This window comes from Cricetulus griseus, chromosome X, assembly GCF_003668045.3.
Source record: "Cricetulus griseus strain 17A/GY chromosome X, alternate assembly CriGri-PICRH-1.0, whole genome shotgun sequence".
Classification (NCBI taxonomy): Eukaryota; Metazoa; Chordata; class Mammalia; order Rodentia; family Cricetidae; genus Cricetulus; species Cricetulus griseus.
In genome coordinates, this window is record NC_048604.1 from 21,221,224 (window position 1) to 21,239,475 (window position 18,252).

At 41.7% G+C, this 18,252-nt stretch overlaps 1 protein-coding gene across 1 annotated transcript in view; it reads left to right on the top strand.

Annotated features, from left to right (window-relative positions):
• Positions 1-16,327: 16,327 nt before the first annotated feature.
• The window catches only part of Zdhhc9 (zinc finger DHHC-type palmitoyltransferase 9), a 35,497-nt gene continuing 33,572 nt past the window's right edge, over positions 16,328-18,252 (top strand). Inside the window, exons 1-2 of the mRNA XM_027433539.2 lie at positions 16,328-16,528; positions 18,144-18,252. The exon at positions 18,144-18,252 is cut by the window's right edge and continues 181 nt beyond it. The gene's annotated coding sequence lies outside the window, so the exon portion shown is untranslated. The remainder of the gene's footprint in view (positions 16,529-18,143) is intronic.

Consider the following 18,252-nt stretch of genomic DNA (forward strand, 5'->3'; position numbering starts at 1 on the left):
ACCTCCACAGGTACCAGGCATGCAAGTGGTGCACATACATGCATACGCATGCAAAACACCCACACATTAAAAATAAATAAATAAAATTTAAATTTAAAAAATGCTCTCATTGACTAGGAATGAATTAATTTACATAGGAGATCTCTGTCTTTCAGAGCACCACAAAGGAAAGAAAGGTCATAAAAGCTCAGCAAGAAGGACGAGAGGTCTCACCAGGAACCAAATTGGCTAATACCTTGACCTGGGACTTTTAGCTTTTAGAATTGTGTGAAATTAAAACTGTGGTTGGTTTAGCCACATACTTTTATGGTATTAAAGTTTTAAGTTATTGTCAGATGGGAATAAACCCTGTATGAGAAAAAGGATAGCTTTTGAATTTTAAAATTATAGTGATTAACTTTCTATAGGTAAATGTAATAGCTGTAACATTTTCAAAAAACCATAATCACATTACCATTGACAATTACTCTTCAGCTTAGCTTCTGTGCAAATAAATTCAAGGTTACAAACAAGATGTGGTGGGAAGAGCTGGCTAGAGTGCTCAGTAGGTAAAGCTGCTTGCTGCATAGGCCTGACAACCTGAGTTTCATCCCTGGAATCCTCCTGAGTGTAGAGGGACAATTTACAAATTGTCCTCTGACCTCTATACCTTGGCATGTGTTCTCTCTCTCTCTCTCTCTCTCTCTCTCTCTCTCTCTCTCTCTCACTCTTTCTCTCTCTCTCTCTCATACAATAATACAATAATAAAAAAAATCTGATGAGAGATGACAGCAGGGTGAATCAAGGCCAATATCCTAAATTTGCCCAGAGAAGGTACATAAAAACTAGAATCATTTTCCTGGAATGGCCAGAGGTTTCTTAGTTATTCTCAAATCCAGGGGGTCCCTGGAGGTCAGATGAAGTATGGTGTGTCATATTACAGTTGGAAAGGGGAGAATTCTGATTTTAAAAAAATGATATTCAGTATTACAGTTACTGGGGAGAGTTAGAAATTCTATGGCAGAAAAGAATTTTAAATTTAAATTAATTTTTTTTGAAACACAGTTTCTCTGTGTAACTCTGGCTGTCCTGGAACTAGCTCTTGTAGACCAGGCTGGCCTCAAACTCACAGAGATCTGCCTGCCTCTGCCTCCCAAGCGCTGGGATAAAAGGCATGTGCCACCACCGCCTGGCTTAAATTAATTTATTTTTACTTTTGTCCATGTGTGTGCGTGTGTGTTTGTTTGTAGATTAGAGGACAACGTTTGAGAGTTGGTCCTGCCTTTCTGCTTCATGGATCCCAAGGATGGAGCTCATATTTGAAGATTAGAGGACAACATTTGAGAGTTGGTTCTAAATAACCATCAACTACAAATATCTCCTCAGCTAGGGTTGGGGACTTGTATACTCTTTCATGATGGAATTTTGACTGGATTGACTTTATGCTGGTCTTGTGCAGGTAACCACAGGAGAGAAGCAACTACACAAAGTTGTACTTTGTATGTGCTGTGTTATGAATGTATCCATACTGAAGCACACATATCACATATGCAGACATATACACAATAGTAATAATAAATGAAATACATTTTTAAAAAAATGTAAAATGAAAAAGAAGCTGAAAGCTGAGGTAAGGCAGAGAAGGTTATATTACTGCAATTGCAAAGAAGAAAATACAATCATGGCACAATCTTTGGTTTTATACTGAGAAATATTTACATAATTATAAGCTAAATACTATTTTATTGGCTTTTTGGAATCCAAGCTAAAGAAAAGAAATCACAGAAAACTCAGCTTTTTTTTGTTTCTTTGTTTTTGTGTTTCGAGACAGGGTTTCTTGGTGTAACAGCTCTGGCTGTCCTGGCACTCACTTTGTAGACCAGCAGGCTGGCCTTGAACTCACAGCGATTCACCTGCCTCTGCCTCCTGAGTGCTGGGATTAAAGGTGTGCAGCACCACTACCCAGTGAAAACAGCTTTTATTGCTAACAAATTTAGTGTAAAAGCTTACAGAAAGCAGAATTAGAGGAGGTATAAGGATATATAGAGACATCAATTTTCTAATTTTAAGAAGTGTGAAATCCAGAGACACTTTCTACAGGTGAATGAGAAATAGATTTTATAAGACTGTTTTAAGACAAACATAAAGATGTGCATTACATCTGCTGTCTGTTGTGGAGGGAACTAAACATTGAACTAAAGATAGTAATGTATTAGAGGGAAGAGAAGGAGGGAGGTGCTGTAGTGTTAAGGGCTAAATCCCCATCTATCACACTGGGAAGCAATGGATACTGTTTACAGTTGGTAAACCAAGGAATGATTTAGAGAAAATGGATTCTTGCAATATTCCTGTTACTGGTTTCTCTGCTTCCACCTTTGCCCCCTTTTAATCTATTATTAACACAGCGGCCGGAGAGATTCTCTTAAAACTTAAACTCTGTCACCATGGCTCACTCAGAACAAAAGACCGTGTCATTACAATGGCTACCTGAGTTTTACACAATTGTCTGCCTCACAATTGTCACCCCTACAATTCTTGTTAGTCCTCCGGTTCATTTCTCAACAGTCCAATGGCCACCTTGCTGTTCCCTGAGTGATCTAAGCCTGTTTCCACTTTAGGATGCTGGAAGCAGCTATGCTTTCTACCTAGAATTATCTTCCCCCAGATATTGTTAGGACTCACGCTATCATCTCCTTTCAGGCGCTTATTAAAACACCTACTTCTCAGGTTCGCTCTGGCCACTGGATTTCAAATTGCAGCCCCTTGACTGAATACTCTCTATTTCCTTTCTCTGATTTTTCCTCCATAACATTTACTGTTTTTAAAAATATTTTAAATTTTATTCATGTTTATGTGACTCTCTGTGTGTGCCGTGTATGTGTGTGTGTGTGTGTGTGTGTGTGTGTGTGTGTGTGTGTGTGTGTTGTGTGTGTGTGTATGTGTGTATCTATAGAGACCAGAAGGGGTTGTTGTATCCCCTAGAGGTGGAGTGACAGTCAGTTTTGATTCACTGGTCCTGGGAACCAAGCTTGAGAAGTCTGCAAGGGCAGCAAACCGAGCCACCTCCTCATTTATTGTATTGTGTATATTTTTTATGTTGCATGTTTGTAATGGTTTGAATAAGAATGGCCCCATTGGATCATATATGGTTCATATATTTGAAGGACACCAGGGAGTAGAATGTTTTGATTAGAAGTATTAGAAGGTGTGGCCTTGTTGGAGGAACTGTGTCACCGGGGGTGTGCTTTGAGGACTCAAAGGCACATGCAAAGCTCAGGTTCTGTCTCTGCCTGTGGATCGGGAAATAAAGGTCTTAGATTCTGCTTGTTTGCATTCCACCATGCTCCTCACCATGATAAAAATCGACTGGTTTTAAATTGTGATCCTCCTGCCTCTGCCTTCTTCAGCAAATTCTACCAGCATGTGCCACCACAACTGACAAGTTTCTGAAATTGTAAGCATGCCCCAGATGAAATGTTTCCTTTGATAAGAATTACCTTGGTCAATGGTGTCTCCACAGCAATAGAACAGTGACTAAGACAATATTTTATCTATTTATCTTTCTTATTGCTTCTCTTTCTCACAGGAGCTTCATTAAGAGCAAAGATTTTCGCCAGGTGGTGGTGGCACACGCCTTTAATCCCAGCACTCGATAGGCAGAGGCAGGAGGATCACTGTGAGTTTGAGACCAGCCTGGTCTACAAGAGCTAGTTTCAGGACAGCCTCCAAAGCCACAGAGAAACCCTGTCTCAAAAAAACCAAAAAAAAAAAAAAAAAAAAAAAAGCAAAGATTTTCATGTTTCATTCATTGCTCTGTTCATAGGGCTTGCAACTGTGACTATTACACAGCAGGTGCTTGGTATGGGCTAGCATATATCTCCCCAAATGCATATGTTGAACCACCTCATACCTTACAATGTAGCCGAAGATGCCTTTTCTGAAGTGAGTGAATGAAAATGAAACCATAATGTAGACCTATAGTTTCATACAACTGCTGTCCTCAGAAGAAGAGATAGGTAGCCAGGCTGTGGTGGCACACATCTTTAATCCCAGCACTTGGGAGGCAGAGGCTGGCAGATCTCTGTGAGTTCAAGGCCAGCCTGGTCTACAAAGCTACACAGAGAAACCCTGACTCGAAAAATCCAAAAAAAAAAAGAGAGAAGGGAATTGTACCTAAGTATGGTGGCACTTGGGAGTCTCAGGCAGGAGGCTTCCCATGACTTTGAGGCTAGCCTGTGCCACATAGTGAGATCTTGTTTGAAAATGAACAAAAAAATGAAAAGAGGGGAAAAGATATCAGGGAAGTCCAAACTTTGTAGGACAAACCTGTGAAGAAATGGGATAAGAACAGCCATGTACAAGCCAAAGACAGAGGTCTGGGACAGTTCTTACCTTTATGGCCTACGGAAAGCCAACCCTGATAACATTTAATCTTGGACTGAAGCCTCTCAAACCTAGAGAGCAAATTCCTCTTATTTAAGTCTGTGGTATTTTGTTATGGAAACCTTATCAAACAAACAGAATGCTTAAAATTGTTTGTTTAAATTAGTGGATAAACAGGATGTATTAGCCCCCATTGCTATAACTCAATGACTGAGGCTGTGTGCTTTATACAGAAATGAATTTATTTGGCTCACAGTTTTGGAGATTCAAGATCATGGTGTCAATATCTACTGGGTTCTGTTGAGGACCTTCTAACTCTATCATAATGTACCATATGGGATCACAGTGGGATCAAATGGAAAGATGGGAAGCCAAAGAGATTCAGGGGCTAGTCTCAATCTTTATAACAAACTGTTCTCATAGGAACTAACTAGAGTCCATTGAGAACTACATTAATCTCTCCCAAGAGGTATGGAACAAATGACTTAATCTCTCCCCCCTCTTTTGGTTTAGTTTTTTGAGAGAGGGGTTCTCTGTAGCTTTAGAGCCTGTCCTGGAACTAGCACTTGTAGACCAGGCTGTCCTCGAACTCACAGAGATCCACCTGCCTCTGCCTCTGCCTCTGCCTCTGCCTCTGCCTCCCAAGTGCTGGGATTAAAGGCGTTTGATACACCATCCGGCTTAATCTCCTCTTAAATTTTTACAACATCACCTTCAACACAGCTTCAACCACAGTGAGGGCAAAGCTCTCAACACATGAAACTTGGAAGAAAAGCCATATCCAAATTATAGCACAAGTTAATGGATATGGCACGAACCATTAGAAAAACCCAAGTCAGAAACGCTTGTAAGTGGTAACTCAGGGCTGAGGGTAAAGCTCAGTTGCTAGAATGCTTGCCTAGTGTGCAAAAATCCCTCGACTCAATCCCCTCTACTGCAGAAAACCTGCTGTGATGACACAAGTCTAAGGCCAGAGGCAGAGGATCAGGAATTCAAGGTCATCTCCAGCCACATGGCCAGCCTGGGCTACATTAAGCTTGTCTCAAAAACAATTGTGGTAGTCTTTAGAGAGTAAGACTACTTTCATGAAGGAATGGGGCAAGAGATACTGTTTTTCATTCTAAGCCTTTTGGTACTATTTAATCTTTATGTGTGTGAATATAGCATTTTGATAAATTGTTCTATAATGATGAGGTTTTTTTTTCCATAGCAGGATATTTTTGTATTATCTACATTTTCTGTAACCTAGAAATAGTTCCTTGTTTGCAATTTCTTCCCTCCAACTTTTCCCCACTCATGCGTTCCCTTTTAAATTCATGAACACTTTTGCTTTAATTATTATTGTTTCATGTGTGCATAAATCTGTAACTACAACCTGCTGAATCCATTTGGTGTTGTTTGTATGTTTGTCATTTCAGGGCTGATCACTTGATAGTGGGCAATTGATTAGAGGGCTCATCCTTGGGGAAGATTAATTCTCCGTCTATCAGCAGTCCTTAGTTGCTTATAGGTTTGTTTTTGTTTTTTGTTTTTTTTTTTTGGTCTGGGGGTGAGCCCTGTGAGATTTACCCTTCCTTGTTATTGTTCAGGTCTTGTTTAGGCAGCCATATTGTTAAGGTATCATGGATGAAGCTTCCCAGACATTTCCAGGAGACACAATCTCACAGATTTCCTGGTTCTGGCTCTTACAGTCTTTAAATTCCCTCTTTCACATGTTCCCATACTTAGGTATGGTACTTGTGTTGTGGATGGACAGAAAACCCACAATCAGCTGTTCTCTGCATTTTGGTTGGTTGTGGTTTTCTCTAATGGTCTCTGTCTACTTCACTGGGAAAATTATTTGATAGAAGGTGAGAATTCCACTTATCTCTGGGTATAAGGTAAGTATTTAGAATGCAGTTAGGAATTACACTGGCTTAGTCAAGTGGCACTAGTAGATTGCTCTCTAAGGTCCAATACCTTACTAGCCCTGGGTAGTTAACTAGGTTTCCTGTAGTAGGCATGATTTTCCTCCTGTTAAGTAAGTCTTAAGTCCAATTAGACAGCTGGTTTGGTAGTACCAATATATGAATGCCATTATTGCACCTTTAGGGATATCTTTTGATAAAATTTTTAAATATTAATTTTAAAAGTTTCTATAGAACAAAAAGATTCATCAAGGTATGTAGGGATACACCAGACTGGCTGATACAGCAAGACCCTGCCTCAGAAGACCAAAGAAAACAAGAAAGATTTGTGAAGCTTTTGGCTAGTAGTTCTCCATGGGTCACTTGCTAATGTTTAGAGACATTTTCAGGGTAGTCCTGTGGAGACCAGGGACACCGTTTGACATCTTAAACTGCACAGGACAGCTCCGTGGAGAAAAGAACACATTTATATAGCAATGTACAAATGATATAGCTGCAACAACTTATTAAATAAATTCATGACCATTTATTAAATAGGGCTAACCTGTGAGATGGATAAAATGTAGAAAACTTGCTGTTGTTCCCCATAATCCATTCCTTAGTACCTCTGAGAGAAATTCAAAAGTCAATGATATTCCCATGACAGCACTAGGAATGTAGGAGGCATAGTAAATATAGGGAGACTGACTTCTCCCTCAGAGGTTTATATAAGGCTTCATTATCCACAAATGCAACGGGTGGTTTAGCCCATATTGCCACACACTCACAGCACTGCTTCTCACCGGCATTCTAATTTTATCCTCTCTGATCTTTATAAATAAACACCGAATATTGCCTTTTTTCCTTTTATCCCAAATCTCAATTCCAGGATTTCCCCTGGACCACAAATCTTGCTGGAACACCGTCTGTTCATCACTGAGCCAGGGGCCAACTTTCTGTCATTTACACAGCACCTCCTTGAGGAAATCTCCAGCGACTTAGAAAATAGTGAACAGTTTCTCACTAATTCCATCTTGCATGAAAGTGCACCCCCTTCCTTGCTCAACAATCCTCCCAAAGCATTTACTGAAATGTCTGGATCTGTGATATGTACTGGCTACTGAATGTTCATGGTCAGTGTGTCCATTATTATTTTATCCAACTAGAAGTACTTACAATGAATATCTTGAGACCTGCTCTGAGAATATGCTTTCTGAAGATGAAGTTGAGAAAACTCAAGGACAGACACTGTTCCATCCCAATACCCAGAACATGAGTTTTGCCTTAAAGCTACATTTTTGCTTTGCCAGGTACTAAGAGCTTGCTAGGGAACAGGCAATTACCCTGTTTCCTAGCCAAAGCACCATGGAATTACCTATCAAAGGAAACACATAAGACTGCCAACAGTAGTTTGCTTCAGAGGGAGAAATTGGAGAATATTGAGATGAGGGAGAAGAGGAGGCCTGATTGTCAATGTACATCCTTATATAACTTTAAGATTTTGTTCTATGTGCATATATTAGATATGCAAAAATATTATTTTTATATCAGTATGCTATGTAGAACTGCAGCATTTTGGATTTTAAACCAAATCTCTACCCAGCTACAACTGGAAATAATATAATCATGTTTCTGATACAGTGACGTATACATACCTGTAATTCTAGCATTCAGGATGCCAAGGCAGAAGAGCTGCATGTTTGAGTTCAGGCTGTACAGGATAGAAAAACTCTGGTTGCTTAAAAAAATAGAAGGTATAATTATCATACTTCTTTTTTTTTTTTTTTGGTTTTTCAAGACAGGGTTTCTCTGTAGCTTTGGAGCCTGTCCTGGAACTAGCTCTTGTAGACCAGACAGACATCCGCCTGCCTCTGCCTCCTTCCCAAGTGCTGGGATTAAAGGCATGCGCCACCACCGCCCGGCAATTATCATACTTCTTATGAGATATTAAACATGTATTTTGGCAATTTGTTAGACTCTGAGTCCCACACTGAGAAAAATAGAAAAGAAATTGTCTGCAATAATGTTCTTTGTTGATAAGACTTCCTTTACATTATAAGAAAATAGGCAGAAGACAATTGACCTACACAGTAGTGTTCATATGTATCACTAATGCATCAACTGTAAGGATAATTGGAGGTCTGAAAAAATTCAGTGACAAAATTTTAATTACATTTTAATGCATGACATATAATTAATTGACCAGGAGGGTTTTTTTTTGGTTTTTTGAGACAGGGTTTCTCTGTGTAGCTTTGGAGCCTATCCTGGCACTCGCTCTGGAGACCAGACTGGCCTCGAACTCACAGAGATCCGCCTGCCTCTGCCTCCCGAGTGCTGGGATTAAAGGCGTGTGCCACCAACGCCTGGCCGACCAGGAGTTTTAAGTATAGTGTATTATAGCTGACAAGAGAAAACCAGTCTATCCATGAATAAATACTTCCAAGCCTTGTTTAAACTTGGATGAATAATGATAGAGCTCAAATCTGTTGAGGTAAAACAATGCCTTATTAAGAAGTAATGATGCCTTTAATCCCAGCACTCAGAAGGCAGAGGCAGGTGGATCTTTTGAGTTCAAGGCCAGCCTGGTCTACACAGAGTTCCAGGACAGCCAGAACTACATAAATAGATCTTGCCTCTGAAAAGAAGACAAGAAAAAAGAAAAATAATGATGGTCAGCCATAGAGCTCAGGTGGCAGAGGTGTCTGTCACCAAGTTTGAGGAACAGAGTTCAAGCCTTAGGCTCACATGTTGGAAGCAGAGAATCAACTCTTACAAGTTGTCCTTTGACTTCCACAGGAGTGCTATGATAATAGAAATGCCTCCTGATTAAAAAAAAATGTAGTATGTATAGGAAAATAAACAAGTAAGTTCAGCAGGATGGCTCAACAGATAAAAGCCACATAAACCTGGTGACCTGAAAGGAGAAAACCAACTCTGCAAACTTGTCCTCTGACCGCCATATGGATTTCCACATGTATGCAGTCACACAAAAGTACCCACTCCATTATGCGCAAACACACACCTCTCCACACACAATAGTAAAATAATAAATGCAAAACATTTTAATGACGATTTTCTGTCTGCTATAAAATTTCAACTCTATTTAATAAATTTAATACTGAATGTCTCCTTTTTTGTTTTTGTTTTTGTTTTTAGAAAAGGGCACACTATGTAGACCAATCTGGCCTCCAACTACAAAGATCCGCCTGCCTTTGGCTTCTAGGTGCTGGGATTAAAGGCCTGTGCCACCACACCCAGCCTAATATGAATGTTTAGAAAATGGAACTCTCCCCTTTCCAGCTGGAGCCTGTAGTATGACATCATACTTCAAGACCCTCCTTAGCTTGACAATTACTAGCAAACCTCTGGCCATTCCTGGGAAATGATCTTCATTTCCAGGCAAAGTTTAGGCTAATGACCTTCATTTCCATTGATGAGATCACACTATTCTAATCTCTTATCACACCTTTTTTGTTTTATTTTACAGTACTATTGTGTGTGGAGGGAACGTGTGTGCCAAGGTTTGCATGTGGAGATCAGAGGACAACTTTGTGGAACTGGTTCTTCTACCTTTATGTAGGTTCGAGGGATTGAACTCAGGTTGCCAGGCCTAAGAGGCAAGTGACGTAACTGCTGCGCCATTTTGCCAGTCTTTAATGTAAAAGTTTTTATTGAACTATGCACAGATACAAAAATGATGTTCTGCTCTTTTGTATGTGTATTACAATTAAATTATCAATGCTATTTTTATTTTTTTGTTGCTGTGGAATAATCATTCTGTACACTTCGTGAATATATATGTTGCTATGATTGCTTTAGTAAAGCCGGCTGGCCAATAGCTGAATAGGATAAAGTTAGGCGGGAAAGCCAAACTGAGAATGAGAGGAAGAAGAAGGGCAGAGTCAAGAGTCTCCAGCTAGATGGAGAATAAGCAGACACACAAAATGGGATAGAGGTAAAAAGCCGTGAGCCTCAGGACAGCACCTACTTTAATAGAAATAGGTTAAGTTGTAAGAGCTAGTTAGTAACAAGTCTGAGCTATTGGCCGAGCATTTATGATTTATATTAAGTCTCTGTGTTGATTATCTGGGAAACGGCTGCCAGGACAGGAAAACTCTGCCTATATTGTGTATTTTTTTTACACTTATTTAGTTGGTGTGTGGTTCTCTCCTTCCTAACTCAGGTCATTAAGCTTGGTGGCAAATGTCATTATCTGATGATTTATTGGGATAATTGTTATTATTTTTCAATGTATGTATGCATGTTTAGGAAGATGGACTTCTGTGCAGGTATACATACATATGAATGTTTGTATTTGTAGAGACCAGAGGCTTACTTTAAGGTTTTTTCAGATGCTATTCACCTGCTAATCTCCCTGGCCTAGGACACCTAGAAGGATGGACTGGCTGACCAGTGAGCCCCAGGGATCTAACTGTTGCCATCTCCTCAGTACTGGGATTACAAATATGGGTTACCATATCTGACTTTTTCATGTGGGTTCTGGGAATTGAACTCGGGTCTTCATGCTTAGAAGTCAAGCACTTTGACAAACTGTTATCTCCCTATCCTTGCTACTATTTTTGAGATTTTTTGCCATGTTGTCCAAGCTAGCCTTGAACCAGTGATTCTCCTTCCTCAGGCTACTGAGAAGCCAGATAATCTCGTTAATTTTTAACAGTTGTGTAGTTCTGTACAATGTTTAGTGGATTTATTGTTTACTGATTTTTGCAATTACACACAATGTTCTAGTGATTGTATTTGAGCATTGTTTTTCAAACATTTTTACTGGTTTTTCTTTTTTTCTAGATAGAAGTAGGATTGTTGGATCAATGGTTAAGTAGAATATAAATTTTAGGAGATCCTTCCAAATAGCCCAACTGATTTTAAAACCAGTTTATTCTTCTATCAACAGCACTTGAGAGGGTACAGCCTTTACTTTTTATGGTTTATTTTTATTAAGTGTGTGTGTGTGTGTGTGTGTGTGTGTGTGTGTGTGTGTGTGTGCATACACACTCATGAGTGCAGGTGCCAGTGGAGGTCAGGGACATTGGATCCCCCTGAGTTGGAGTTACAAGCAGTTGTGAGCCATTCGGCATGGGTGCTGGGATCTGAACTTGGGTTTTCTACAAGAGCAGTATGCACTTTTAATTGTTAAGCTATCTCTCCAGCCCACAAACTTTCTGTTTTAGAGCTGTTGCTGGAGTCTAGGACCACATGTGTGCTAGGCAAGTGCTCTAATCCCCAAGCTGTACCCCAGGTCTAAGAGAGTACTCTTTTGAGTCAAGCTTTCTTTAATTGGAGACTCAGCAGTACGAGTAGTTGAGAATTTGACTCTGAACTGTTTAGTATTTATCTTTAATGACTACTCAGATGCTCATCTTTTCTCCCTCAGAATATTTTAAGTTCCCTGGAGGCTGGGATCTACCATCCACTTCCTTGGTATTTCCCACAGTGCTCAGCAGAGGCTGGGCAAACTGATCAATACATACCTAGTGAATGACTAAGAAACCAGTTTATATTTGTGGACTACACAATGTTTTGAGGTCAGCTCCTGGAATGAGAGGGCTGGGCAGAGTCAGAGGCTACAGATGTGCCAAGTCAGTATCAGTTGCTTTCACTTGGACAAGTTTAGACCCTAATCTGTGAACCTTATCTGTATCAAGCACCTAGCACAATTCCTGGCTCAGGGAGGCTCCTTAATAAAAGACCTCGATTTTGCGGTGGTGACTCCTGTTTAATGAGAGGGTAGTACTAGAAGGAGTAGAAAGTTCAAGAATGGCACCTAAAACTATTCCAGGTAAAGTCAGAAAGCCACAGTCTAGAGATGGAAGCAAACTGGGAACCAGCCGGAGGTGAACCAGGTTTGGACGGTGGCCATGGTGGTGTGGTTTTTATAATCCCAACATTTGAGGGACTTAGGCAGGAGAATCTAAAGTTTGAGTACTGCCTTCATCACACAGCAAGCCCCTGTGTGAAAACAACAACAAAACCACCAACAGAAACAAAGAAGAAAATATGGGGTGACGCCCAGTTTCTAGAACCTGAAATAGACATTCAATTACATTATGGATGAAGATTTTCTCTGACATGCCAGGGAGTTTTTATTGGATTTTCTTATGTTTGGCTTTCATGTGTGGTTATCTTTTTTTTTCCTGAGTTAGAGTTTCTCTGTGTAACAGCCCTGCTGTCCTGGAACTCTCTCTGTAGACCAGGCTGAACTCACTGAGATCTGCCTGCCTCTGCCTCCCAAGTACTGGGATTAAAGGCGTGCCCCACCACACCCGGCTATGTGTGGACATCTTAATGGTGCTGCTTATTCTCAGAGAAGAGCCAACAAGTTAAGTGTAGTGCTGTGAACATGGGAATTGCTTAATGAAAGCAGTTGCCCTTTCTCTTTCACCTGTAGAAACAGAGATGGAGCTAAAGAACAGATGTCTAGACTAAGAGTACCAGGCAAACTACCTGGTTAAAGTGAAACGTGGGACTTGGAAACCAAGCAGCCTGTCAGATAAGGATTAAATTCAGTGGTGAATGCAGAGAGTATGAAAACATGGTAGCAAATCTCATTCTTAACTCTCTATCCCTAGTCAGCAGCGTGACTGAAGGAGGGAGATGGGAGATGACAGGTTGCATATATATGACTGTGACATTTGGCATGGATTGTTTCTCCCATACACCAAACATTTAGAACATATCACCTCTAATATCCTTTAAACCCTTTAAAATTCTATTCAGTAGGTATGGTTGTACCTCATTATCCAAAGATTCTAGGACCCCATGAATATGAAAATGCATATATTCTCAAATATTTCATGTAGAATGGAACAGTACTTGCCTATAGCCTTTGTAATCCTCCCATGTATTTTATTTTACTTTTTTCTCTATTGTATTTTAAATACAGATTACTTATGATACTGACTGCACTGTAGATGTTATATGAATGATGTTACATTGCTTTGTTTGGGAGAATAATGACAAAAAGAAGTTTCTGTGTGTTAAGTAGAGGCACATTTTTTTCCTGAAGTTTTTTTTCAAATATCTGTAGTTGGATGATATGGAGGGCTATCTGCAGTAGCTTTATTTTATAGATGAGAAAATAAGCACAGAATACATAAGTTGCTTGCTAGGGTTACACCAGATATTAAGTAGCCCAAATTTGAACTTAGTTCTCTCTGGTCTTAAGGCTTATGTTCTTTCTCTTCCAAATACCATCCTCCTCCTCCTCCTCCTCCTCCTCCTCCTCCTCCTCCTCCTCCTCCTTCTTCTTCTCTATTGTCCCCAAAGAAGCAGATCTTGCTTAGGATCACTAGCTGGTCATGTGTGGGCAGGACATTTGTGATTTGTTTACTATTATTTATTTGTAGCCAGGGAGTAGCCAGGAAGTAGGGAGAGGAACATTAAGTCAGACAAGTGGGGTGAGAAGAGGCACATGTGTATAGGGTTGAGTACAGAGAGGAAAAAGGGAGTTATCATGAGCTCAAATGTGCCCTGGAGTTAACTTGATGTGTCTGTTCTTGGTCACGGCTCTGGATGGTTTCTGGTACAACATTGACAAGCAGTGTCCAATACAGTGGTGGCATTCAGGATCGGAATCCCTTCAACATTACTTTACACCTACACATGCATATATACAGGCACACACATGCCATAAATATGAAGACAATTGTTTAAAAAAATAGCATGTCAGAACATACACCGTTAAATCATGAGCTGTCTTATAAAATGGAAGGCTACCCCTTGGTTGTAGTAGTGTTTCTCATGCTTATTGGATGACTGCAACACCTCCTCAAAAGAGCCAACACTAATTTGGATGCATAAAGTAGGGAAGTTTGTTGAAAACAGCAAAGGGAGGAAAAGAAAGGGAAAAGGGAAGGAAAGCCCATTCCCACTTTATACTTTTCATTAAGACTTTAAGGATTATGTAAAATGATGTTATTGTTTAGAAAGGAGTGCAATGAAATATTTATCCATATACAATTTTCTTCATTTTCTTTCAGTAAGCAAGCCTAGTAACAAATTATAATAAAACAAGCCCAATTTACAAAACCATTTAATCCCAGAGGGAATGTGACCCAGATCAGGGAGGGGCAGAGCTCAGGAATGCGTTGCCAGGTTATGTTCATTCCAGAACTTCCTAGGCTTCACCTGCACCTGAGCAATGGCCAAAGCATGTTTTGCTTTGGTCTCTTCATTCTGATGGTTCTACACTCACAAGAATGGCAGCTAGGGCTGAGCATGCAATTCCTAAGAGCACCTCATATGCAAAGGCGTGGGAATTCAGAGAGTTGACAGGGCCAAGAGAAGTTCCTGTCCCTTCCTTGACAAGTGTGTAATAACACCAGTTCCCTTCAGGAACTGGAGGCAATAATGTCGATCATATGCTTCATAGGGAATAAACCGATGGTTACAGTCAGCCTGAGTACTCAGGAACAATAGGTTTATAAAGACACACTTTCAACTACAAATTAATTATAACATATCTCTCTTGTAAGACAACTGGGTCGTGATTTTTAAATCCTTTAAAATTTTTGATTGGAAGATGTCATAAATGTGCCAAGAATAATTATCAGGCTGGAGAGATGTCTCAGCGGTTAAGAGTGCTGACTACTCTTCCAGAGGACTCAATTCTCAGCACCCACGTGGAAGCTCACAAAATGTCTCTAACTCTAAGATCTGGCACCCTCACACAGACATATATGCAGGCAATATAGCAATGCAAGTGAAATAAAAGTAAATAAGTTGGTTAAAAAAGAATAATTATCATCATAAATATTTTTTATTGTATGGGACCAAAATGCTATAATGGAAAACTAATTCTTGACCATATATGTAGTCATTCACTAAAACTGTCACAAAGCTGCCTTTGGGAAGCATTGGCAGCCACTTCTTTACTAATTCCAACTACTGTGACCCTAGGGAAACCTTGGTCAAGCTCTAGAAAACCTGGGCTGATAACTTAGAGAGTGTGGTAGGCAAGAACAGACCCACTTTAAATCGTCCCTCATATTATTTGGAAGGGAAGAACCAGTCATACTCATAGAAACACACCTGGTGCCTTGTAACATCCACCCTATAATACAATGCTGTGGTTCTCAGCTGTTTTCCTCACTCCAGTCTCAAATTCTAAGACATGTTGTTCACTGCAATCCACAGGAGAGGCTCATAGTGGCAGTAACTGCGGAGGAGCCATCAGAAGGAAAGAACCAATCTGGTTGATGTATGAAAATTGTGCTTTGGATGCCCCTCCCTTAATTATCATAATATATCCAGTTCTTTTGTTTTGTTCTTTTGAAACAGGATCTTACTGTGTAGCACCAGTCTGGCCTGGAACTCAAATTGTAGACCAGACTGGCCTCATATCTACAGAAACCTACATGTTTCTGCCTCACCACACCCAACAAGATCTCAAGTTCTAATGGAAATTAACCACCTTTTGGCAATCTTCACCTCATTAGCTACTTGGAAGTATTTATGTTGTCTCAGTGGAGTTTCCCCAACTCCCATAATGTCAATTACTTGTTTTCAATATCACAAAACAACATTCTCAGAGACAGTGATTCTTTTTCATCTCTTTTTTGTTTTCTTCTCAAAGCCTTCGAGATTGTGTCGGAGTCCCTGGCTCCTGAATGGGACTTGTGAAGCAGAGAACTTCACATAAAGACGCTCATTAGCAGACCTTGGTCGATTTTAAGGCAAACAGTACTGGAGGGGTCCAGGGGAGACCTAATTCAGGGTGAGGGTCCGGATTTGTGAGCTAGTGTTGCTTCAGCATCTCGCCGTGTTTGTGGCGAGGTTGCTCTTGGCTCCTCCCCTGCCCGGTCCTCACTACCTTTCGCCTCCGCTTTTGCATAACTATATTAATAGAAGGGAGCACTTCGCATGCTGGCGCTCAGGCCCCAGAGAGAGGCTGACTGTAGCTTGGCAGGTGGGCTGATAGCAAGGAGATGGGTGGGGGAGTGGGAGGAGACACAACCGAGTGGCACTAGGAGTCGCCAATGGCAGTACGTGGTGGGGGCGGGATGGAGTCTCTGTGACCGTGTAGCCAATGGAGGACGGGCAACTACTGGAGCGACCTGGTGACGTGAGGAGCGTTCCATTCCGCCAGCGGTGGGCGGTTGCCACAGCTGGTTTAGGGCCCCGACCATTGGGGCCCCTTGTCAGGAGGAGGCACCCTCCCTGTCAGGGAGAAGTCGCTACCACCTTTGGCGGCTGACGGGATCCCCGGGGACAGTGCACTTGCTGCCCTCAGTCGCCGGCCGAGTTCGGTCTCCCTCTTTCAGGTAACAAGGGGTGGGGGTGGGGGGTCCCCGGGGCTCTGCTGTCTGGAGGGCTTGCAGCCCCCCAGCTCCGCTGGGACCCAGGGACGTTGGCACCGCCCTGCTCCGCTCGCCAGCCGCCGAGCCCCTGGCCCGGGGTGACTACACGTGGCGGGGCGTGTGTGAGTGTGTACGAGCTCGTGGACGCGTGTGCGTGTGGATGTGGCGCGCGTCCCAGGCAGCCTGGGGCGGTGGTCGGCTGCGTGGCGGAGGCAGGGCGGGCCTCCTGAGGCCGAGCCCGCTGCACAGCCCTGGCTTCTGACACTCGGCTTCTGAACCCGGTCGCTGCTTTCCCGACGGATTATAATTTTTCTTCTCCCAGGTTGGGCTCCCCTTCTTAGTCTGTGTTCTCCTGCTGGGTCAGTTTGTGAGGAGGAGATTGTTTGCCAGGTTAGTTTTACACAAAGGAAGTGATCTTTGCACCTCTGGGGCCCCCTCCCCTTTCCCAAGCCTTACACCTTTCCATCTGGAAGCTCAGCTCTTAGTCCTCTTTTGGACCTTTGCCCTCCCTAGCTAGCTCCAGAATGATCTCTGGCTGGTTGTTTCTTGCTCATCAGGCTGCAGGCTTCCGCCTCATTCTTGCCAGCATGGGGCATGTGGTGCCAGTAAATAGAGGACACAGCCCCACACCTGAGAGGAAGAGAAGGATATCAGTGACTGGGAAAGGCTAGGCCTGCAAATCTAGGATGCTGACTAGAGATGGTATTGGTGAAATGTCCCAGAAAGCCCCCCAGGGACTTACCTTAGCTGCTGCCACCGCCCTCAGCCACCCCTCACCCCATCACCAGTTGCCAACCATTCCAGAATCTCTCCTGCTAAAGGAAGCCTTTTATCTACAGGGTGATGTGGTTTATTAAGAGTACCACAAATGGTAAGCTAGACCAACAAGACTGTTTCATTTTCGGACTCAGGAAGTTACAGAAGGTTTCATTAGGGGAAATCTGTTTTGTGTAAATACAACATGTATATGTGTACACAATACTCAGAACACCCTTCCCCAGCAAGAGGGTTGCTTGTTCTCTCCTGTAGTTAATATTTTGGACAGCAAATTGAAGAAAGAAGATGAAGGAGTAGAAGAGGGATGGGAAGGGCTATTTCGGGACAAGCAAGAACAACGACAACCTGCTAACACACTTTTATAGGTCTCTTAATGAAGACTGAAGACTATTATGGTGTAGTGGAAAGTGCCAGGGACCGGAAGTCAGTGGGCATGCTTTCTTGTCTCAGCTTTGTTGCTGTGTGACCCCGAATATGTTATTTTGTCTCACTGGTCCTCGGTTTACTTATTTGTTAAGTATAGTAATTAGGATGGCCACTTAGAGAATTCCTAGTTACTTCCAAATTATCAGCCTTAGTTTGGAAACGGGATTTATTACTTAAGAAATACTAGTCCCCTCTCCTTTTGGAGACTGTTGTTTTTTTTTTTTTTCCTCTTTAGAGAACAAGCATAGATTACAAATAAAAAATTCAAATTCACCCATTCCCACTCCTTCAGAAAGCGTCCATCTTTCTGTCTCTGGGCAATGAGGGTTTTGCATTTTGTTATTCTTATCTCATCCCTCCCCTTTTCTTTCTTTAGGGCTCTTGATAATGTTTCACCCAGTGGCAACAATAGTAGACGACGTGATTTCAAAACTGGGCTCAGCCTCTGTTTCTGCTCTTGTGTAGTCGCAAAGCCCATTTTGGAC